Below are 9,082 nucleotides of genomic sequence, written 5' to 3' on the forward strand. Positions count from 1 at the left end.
TTTTGGGCTTTTGACATGTTTTTAAATGTGCTATCACAGGTCAGGTACAGTAGCGTAGTCTTTTCATTTGGAATCAGCTGTAGGTTAATAACTGACTCTGGAGTCTCAACTCAAAACAAATTTTTCACCCACCACTTCTCTTTCAAAATCTGAAACTTCTCTCATTTGCCAGTACTTCCCTGCAGATAACACACATAGACTTTGCATCCTTATTTGCATTGGCACAATTGACAAAACCATATCTCAAGAAATCATCTTTATACTGCTTTGTTCCGAGTTAAGTTTCTTCTTTGTAGACTGTTAACCAGAGGTTCTGGACCTCTGTACAGAACAAACACGAGCACTGCTCTGTCCTGCCCTGGTCCCTCCTTAACAGCCCTATCCAGCAATTTCAGATGAGATCCTGGCCAGTCGGTACTCTATGGGTCTTTGGCCATCTCTTTCTTGTAACAAAATGATTGATCTTCACGGTCCTCTTGCCTTGCTTGCTAGCAGCTAGAAATGGAAGAAAGTCTTCTCAGTGATTTGGCACCAAAGGCACTTGACCAAGTGTATGTGCAGGGCGGCCTGCTCACAGCCTTATTTGCTTCTCATTTAAAAGGGGGCAGTGGCCACCATTGTCAATAAAAATGCCAGTAGCGGTCATTGGGCATATCTCCTGCGATCCGGACCTCTGTGGGAATGCCGCGACCAATCACTCCACGACCCTCCGGACACCTGGTGCTGAACCACACCCGGGGTCGCAATCCGCACTTTGAAAAACCTTGTTCTATATCTAGTGCTATATCTAGTCATGGTTGTAATGTAGAAAAAAACAACACAGCAAGAGCCTATAAACAGTGACTACACTTCATAAGGTACTGTAAAGTTCATCTGGATGCATTGAGCTCATGAAAGACAATCTGTCAATGCAAGTCTTCCTGTCCAAAATAAAAATTCTGATTTAAAAAGTAATAATGCAGAGTATAAAATCTTTACCAATATATTTTAAATTGTCTGCCCTTTAAATAATGGGTCCTAATTTTAGGGTGGAACCCGACAGACCAAATAATTTCCTGAAAGTGGTCCTACTTATATTGAAATTGGTCCAATATCCGAGATTTTGATTATTTCTGTGGGGGAGGGGGCGGGAAAGATCTTCATCAGATGAGATATATTTGGGAAAGAAGTTCAACATTTCAGATTGCAATTAGATAACATTTTAGCAAATAGGAAGAGTCCTGAGTGCAAGTCCATGGTCTCCAGTTCTTTTAACAAATTGTGGGGAAGGGAGGTAAGTGGTTACGGAGATGACAACTTTCAGAATGTGATATAGGAACAAGTGCTGCCGCCTTTTTGCTGAAAAGATTTGAAAGTTGACCCTTAGCTTCACTTCAAACAGTTGTGCATTATTGTTTTGTTCATGAAATAGCGTCCCTGTATTTAGTGTTGTGTTCCTTTCACTAGTGAAAGGGGAAGAACGTGCGGTTAGGGAAACAAAGATCATTTTAAGGGAATTGGATTGGTATTGGGAAAACATTAGAAATAATCTATCGTTTTAAGTTTGTTCACTTTAATGTTGCTGTGCCTGAAAATGTCAAAACCTATGGTTAGATTCTTTCTGGACAAAGGTGTTTATTGATAATAATAATCTTCATTAGTGTCACAAGTAGGCTTACATTAACACTGCAATGAAGTTACTGTGAAAAGTCCCTAGTCGCCACACTCCAGCACCTGTTCAGCTACACGGAAGGAGAATTCAGAATGTCCAATTCACCTAACAGCAAGTCTTTCATGGCTTGTGGGAGGAAACCGGAGGAAACCCACAGACACAGAGAATGTGCAGACTCCGCAGACAATGATCCAAGCCAGTAATCAAACCTGGGACCCTGGCGCTGTGAAGCAACGGTACTAACCACTGTGCTAGAGTTCCAAATATGTTTCGATTGTGCTTAGAGAGGGCGACAACGTGAAAAGTAAAAGGCATAAAAGTGTGCGTGTCTTGCTTAACAACTGGCTCCTTGTTTTTTTTTGATAAATTTAGAGTACCCAATTCATTTTTTCCAATTAAGGACCAATTTAGCTTGGCCAATTTACTGTCCTGCACATCTTTGGGTTGTGGGGGCAAAACCCATGCAAACACGGGGAGAATGTGCAAACTCCACAAGAACAGTGACCCAGAGCCGGGATGGAACCTGGGACCTTGGTGCCGTGAGGCAGCAGTGCTAACCACTGCGCCACCGTGCTGCCCAACAACTGGGGCCTTGCAAGGTTGAGAAGCTTTTAAGTTATGGTGTAGCTAATTTATCTGCAGTTGGAGATAGGCAGTGAGGGAGAAAGAAGGTCACAGCTCTGCTTGAAGCAGTTGGCTTTAGAAGGCTGGAGAGGGAACATCTCTCTCAGCTTTGTGAGAAGAAATGTATTGGTTAAGAAAACATGCGCAGAGATCTGAAGAGTAGCTAGTTAAGGAAACTAGAGAAAGGAAGAGGTTTCCAAGAAGACAGAGGTTAAAGGTACGAGAACAAAGAACTGTTCAGTCAAGACAGACAAAGCTGGGAAGAAGACTGAGACACCAGAAAGATTTCGGAGGTGATTGTCAGAGCTGGATCTGTTCAAAGTAGAGTGAAAGCTTTGTTTTAAGTGTCATTTGGAAAATCTGGTCTCAAATTCATAATGCAAATTGCGAAGAGAAAATATTATTGAGATTTTAAAGCATGTTTTTGGAAGCAGAGGTTGGAAACTCATGTGATCATCATCTGGGTAGATTCGGAGGGGAAACCCACATACACTAATTTGGGTTCAGAGCGGAGCACATGTATTGAACACAGTCACCTTGTGTGATTTAAAGAGACTATTTGTGTTAATAAAACCATTGTAGTTTAAGATATACTTTGTAACCCATGTTAATCCTTAAATCTGTGTATATTTGTTAAGATAAAGGGGAGTAAAGGAGTATTGTATAATAATCCAGCTTTTCATGTTTAATAAGTGCTTTTTTTGTTGTTAAAACTAATTAGCGATCACTTCTCGGGATCAAGATGAGGTGCAATGCATTTTCTGGCCAGGTTGGAATTGTCAGTATCTCTTGTGGAGATCATGAACTGGCTTAAATTGGAATTGGTTTTTGGAGCAAGCAATGAGATGGGTTAAGGGTTTGCCCTGTCCACTTTGCGCATTGGCTTTGTAACTTTAAGGATGGGATCAATTTTTTAAAAACTAATTAGTAGCCCTGTGACTCCATTCCTCCACGTTTCATGGATAAAGTTGTGGTCTTTTGAGTGAGGGTTCCATTCTGGGATCTTCCCATCCAGTGATGGCAACCGGGATTGCATCAAAAGCCTTTGGGTGTTTTGCATTCGCAGGAAGTTAAACAGCGTTAGCTGAAGAAATTAAAAACGTTTCTGCCATAAATCAGCGTTTGTTCAAAATGCAGGTGACTTGTGGGGTTCGGAAAAGGAAGAGTCTTTGTGGTTTCAACACTCCGAAGATCCACTTAAGTACCAAATAGGAAGCTTTTACTATTTTATTCTATTCTGGGTAGCAGCCACAATTTGCAGTGTAGTTAATACCCGCTGTGCCAAGATAGTCTCTCTTGCATTTTATAAAATTTTCATTCCTTAGACAATGGTCCCTCCATTGTCACTGGCTCAAAATCCTGGGACTCCCTTCCTAGCAGCTCGGTGGATGTGCCTGTAACACATGGAATGCAACAGTTCAAGATGGCAGCTTACCCCCACTTTCTCAAGGACAATTAGAGATGAGCAATAAATGCTGCCCTTGCGTGCGACATCCATAACCCACGAACAAATGGGGAGAAAAAAGCGATTGATAACGGCCAATATAGATGTGCAAAACCAGTCACAAGTAGGAGTTTTTGATCACAACAGCTTGCATTAACTTGAAATCCAAACAGAATGCTTGAATTGTCACAACCGCTTGGCCCATTGAACGGAGTTTTCCACTTCCCCATGTCATGTGAAGGGGCAGAGGCAGCCGTGGGATCATCCGGTTTAGCCACTGCCAACAGGGTTTGTCGTTGTTCACACCCTCCGCCGCAGGGGTTGCCTTTGGCAGGACCAGAAGGTGGTCGGAGTGGCCAGAAAATGCCACTGATGGTGTCTGCATCAGCCCACAAACGAGCATCATGATTCTGCGCCATTCCCCTGCCTTTTCCCAGTACCCCCGAACAATGTTTCTATCCAAGCAATCATCTAATGATAATAATCTTTATTGTCACAAGTAGGCTTACATTAACACTGCAATGAAGAAGGGCAGCACGGTGGCCTAGTGGTTAGCACAACTGCCTCACAGCGCTGAGGTCCCAGGTTCGATCCCGGCTCTGGGTCACTGTCCGTGTGGAGTTTGAACATTCTCCCCGTGTCTGCGTGGGTTTCGCCCCCACAACCCAAAAATGTGCAGAGTAGGTGGATTGGCCATACTAAATTGCCCCTTAATTGGAAAAACTAATTGGCTAATCTAAATTTTTTTTTAAAACACTGCAATGAAGTGACTATGAAAATCTTTGAGTCACCACATTCTGACACCTGTTCGGCTACACAGAGGCAGAATTCAGAATGTGAATTGTGGGAGGAAACCGGAGCACCCGGAGGAAACCCACACAGACATGAGGAGAAAGTGCAGACTCCGCAGTCAGCCAAGTCGGGAATCGAACCAGAGTCCCTGGCTCTGTGAAGCAACAGTGCTAACCACTGTGCTACCGTGCCACTTTGATTATCACAACCACTCGTTGTGAAGATTTTTCTCACATCGCATTGCTTCTTTTGCAAATCACTTTTAAATCTGTGCCCTCTTGTTCCCGATCCTTTTACCAGTGGGAACCGTTGCTCCAAAATCTACCCTGTCCAGGCCCCTCATGATTTTGAAAATCTCTATCAAATCTATGACAACATCCCAAGGTAGCTTCACAGGAGCGTAATTAGGTGAAAGTGGAGACCGAGCCAAAGACAGAAGCATAAGGACAGGTAATCAAAAGCTCAGTCAAAGATTTGGTTTTAAAGAGAGTCACAAAGAGAGAAAGGCAAAGAAGTTTAAGGCGGTATTTCTAAAGTTTTGGACCTGGACAGCTGAAGACAAAAGTAGGACGAAGGAAGTAGGCACAAGAGGCCAGAGTTGGAGGACTGCAAATAACAGATTGGGGAAATACTCACTCCCCTTCCACAGCCAGTTTGGCCAGCTGTGCGACATGCAAGATCGCTGTCGACTGATACTTTCTCCAAGAGATAGAGAGCAAGCTGTGCCTCTCGCAACCAGAACCAAATGAAAGGACAGTGCATCTTGGTACACAGGGCTGCCACTGTGCATCACTGGTGGAGGGAGTGAATGTTTGTGCAAGGGGTGCCAATCTAGCAGGCTGCTTTATCCTGGATGGTGGGAAGGTTCTGGAGTTTGTAGGAGCTGCATATACAGACAAGTGGAGAATATTCCATCATACTCCTGACTTGTACTTTGCAGATGGTGGACAAGCTTAGGCATCACAGGATTCCTAGACTCTGCAGCCATAGTCTTTGTCGGGGCTAGTCCAGTTTAGTTTCTGGTCAATGCTCACCCCAGGATGTTGATAGTGGAGGATTCAACCAAGTGGCATGGGGCAATGGCTACATTCGCTCTTACTGGAGATGGTCAATGCCTGGCACTTGTGTGGCATAAATGTTACTTACCACTTGTCAGCCCAAACCTGAATATTTGCACGTGGAGTGCTTTTGTAATATACACATCACAATTGAAAATAAAAATTCCAGGATGTGGAAAGGTTAATGGACAAAACATAACTGAGCAGACCACATCAGTCAGACTCGTGTGGCAGGACTTATTAGAATATAAAACACAAACAGGCTAGTCGGTTCAACTGGCCCATCACACCCACTTCCTCCCACCCCTCTTCATCAACGCCTATCAGAAAATTCTCCTATTCCCTTCAACGAGAGCTTTTACCCAAGCTCCCCTTAAATGCATCAATGAGATTTGCCTCAACTAATCCCTGGGGTACCATATTCCTCCCCGTGTGTGTGTGGGTTTCCTCCGGGTGCTCCGGTTTCCTCCCACAGTCCAAAGATGTGCGGGTTAGGTGGATTGGCCATGCTAAATTGCCCGTAGTGTCCTAAAAAGTAAGGTTAAGGGGGGGGTTGTTGGGTTATGGGTATAGGGTGGATACGTGGGTTTGGGTAGGGTGATCATTGCTCGGCACAACATCAAGGGCCGAAGGGCCTGTTCTGTGCTGTACTGTTCTATGTTCTATATGCAGCAGAGAAATCAATGGGATGAAACCAGTTCTGGCAGACAGTGGACGCGGCCAGATGACCACCCAGGCGACAATTGATAAAAATGAAACCACGCTTCAATAACTCTGGGTGCAACACCTTCATGCCCATCTTCCACTTTGCAAAATGAATCCACAATGCTCAAAGGACCTGGAAATGGTTGGGAGTGACTGCAGCCTCAGCGGTCTGGAAAGTCCCTCAAACTAATCGGATTTGTGGGTGAACAAAGCTCCCGATTATGTTCCAATACTCCAGTCTGCAGCTTAGTGACCAGACGTCATTATAAAAGCAGATAAGGCACCAACAATGGAACTGCACTTCGATCAATTCCTTTTAGATAAGCTCCATCTAATTAGAGCTGCTCAGGACTACGGAAGCTTCAATATTTTGTACAAATAGGTTGCTCACCCTGCACATGCACTTCTGCCCAAGAATCTGCTGTCACTCACAGGGGGCTGGTAAACCAGAGGACACAGTTTAAGATAATCGGTAGAAGAGTCAGAGGTCATAGGTGAAGTCTTTCTGTATTTACGTGGCAGGTTATCCTCTGCAATGCACTGCCAGAAGGGTGGTTGGAGGGTGGTACAGTGGTTAGCACTGTGCCTCACAGCGCCAGGGACCTGGGTTCAATTTCGGCCTTCAGTGACTATCTGCGTGGAGTTTCTTTTTTTTTTATTTTTAAATTTAGCGTACCCAATTCATTTTTGCCAATTAAAGGGCAATTTAGTGTGGCCAATCCACCTAGCTGCACATTTTTGGAATGTGGGGGCGAAACCCACGCAAATATGGGGAGAATGTGCAAACTCCACACGGACAGTGACCCAGAGCCGGGATCAAACCTGGGACCTCGGCGCCGTGAGGCCGCAGTGCCAACCCACTGCGCCACCATCGTGCCCCATCTGTGTGGAGTTTGCACCTTCGCGCTGTGCCTGCGTAGATTTCCTCCGGCTGTTTCCTCTCATAGTCCAAAGACATGCAGGTTAGGTCAGGGATTGGCCATGCTAAATTGCCCCTTAGTGTCCAAAGATGTGCAGTTAAGGTGGGGTTACAGGAATAGGACAGGAAAGTGGGCCTAGGGTAGGATGCTCTTTCGGAGGGTCGGTGCAGACTCGATGGGCCAAATGGCCTCCTCCTGCACTGTGGAGAATCCATGAAGCAGTTTCAATAAAGGCAATTCGATGGACACTACCTGAAAAGTAATTTAGGGGGCTGTGGGGAAAGAGCAGGGGAGTGGGGCCAGTTCCAAAGCTGTATCATAGATTCTGCATTGTTAAGATGGACTACGTCATTCCATAATTCGAAGAAAGTGAATTCAAATTCCATCATAGGATTGAGAATTTGAATCAAGGTCTTTTCTTCAAAAATCTTCAAGTCGATCTGTAAAAGTGGCCTCGGAACTATGAGATTGCTCGTTCAAACCCAACTGGGTTCACTCATTCCTTTGGGACTGGAAATCTGCTGTCGTTCCCTGGCCTGGCTTATGTGTACTTCAATCCTACACTACCATATTAACTGCTCCCTGAAGTGGTCATGGAAACCTCACCTGAAACATTCTTTTCTGTGACGTTAGGTATGGGCAATAAACATCAGTGGCATCCAGAGGATCGATAATAAACTAAAAAGGGCAGCGCTGTGGCGCAGAGGGTAGCATTGCTGCCTCACGGCGCTGAGGTCCCACGTTCGACCTCGGCTCTGGGTCACTGTCCGTGCGGAGTTTGCACATTCTCCGCGTGTCTGCGTGGGTTTCGCCCCCACAACCCAAAGATGTGCAGGGTAGGTGGATTGGCCACGCTAAATTGCCCCTTAATTGGAAAAATAAATTGGGTACTCTAAATTTATATTTGAAAAAAAAAACATAAAAAGGTTAACTCATCACTTGGAAAGGGAAAAAAGTCAAGTAAAGAATCACTTTGAATAATAAGAAAACCAATGATCAATTCAGTCAACAAACTTCAAAACCAGATTAGAAGAAGTCAGTTATTTACAACTCAGAATTAATTTCTCAAGAAATAAAGCTGATTAAATTGCAGAAGCGGCCTATTGAACACAGCAAATGGATCCCACTACCACCCCAGGAAAATCAAATGTGTTTTAAAAAAATGAATTTCAGACAAAATTATACATTTTCAAAACTACACTCAGAAAATAAATTGGCGCATGGATTTTTTTTTAATAAAGTAATTTACGGGATAAAAGTAATTTGGGCAGCACAGTAGCACACGTGGATAGCAGCGTAGCTTCACAACGCCAGGGTCCCATGTACGATTCCCCGCTGGGTCACGGTCTGTGCGGAGTCTGCCCGTTCTCCCCATGTCTGCGTGGGTTTCCTCCGGCTTCTCCGGTTTCCTCCCACAGTCCAAGGATGTGTGGGTTAGGTGGATTGGCCATGCTAAATTGGTGTCCAAAAAGGTTAGGAGGGGTTATTGGGATAGGGTGGAAGTGAGGGCTCAAGTGGGACGGTGCAGACTCGATGGGTCGAATGGCCTCCTTCTGCACTGTATGTTCTATGATAGGGGCCAGAACTTACTGTCCAGCCCTAGTTGCTCTCGAGGTGGTGATGGTGGACTACCTTCTTGAACCGTTGCAGTCCCTGTGCGTGTAGGTACCGTGCCTGTTAGCGAGGCAGTTCAGGATTTTGGCCCAGTGACAGTGAAATATTTTCATGTCAGGATGTTCAGTGACTTGGAGGGAACTTCCAGGTGGTGGGTGTTCCCACATGTCTGCCGCCCTCCGTGCTCTAGATAGTAGCGGCCGTAGGTTCGGAAGGTGCTGCCTAAGAAGCCTATGTTTTATTTAAAATTTAACTTGGGAAGCAATTGAAACAA

Source organism: Scyliorhinus canicula, chromosome 25, assembly GCF_902713615.1.
Source record: "Scyliorhinus canicula chromosome 25, sScyCan1.1, whole genome shotgun sequence".
Lineage (NCBI taxonomy): Eukaryota > Metazoa > Chordata > Chondrichthyes > Carcharhiniformes > Scyliorhinidae > Scyliorhinus > Scyliorhinus canicula.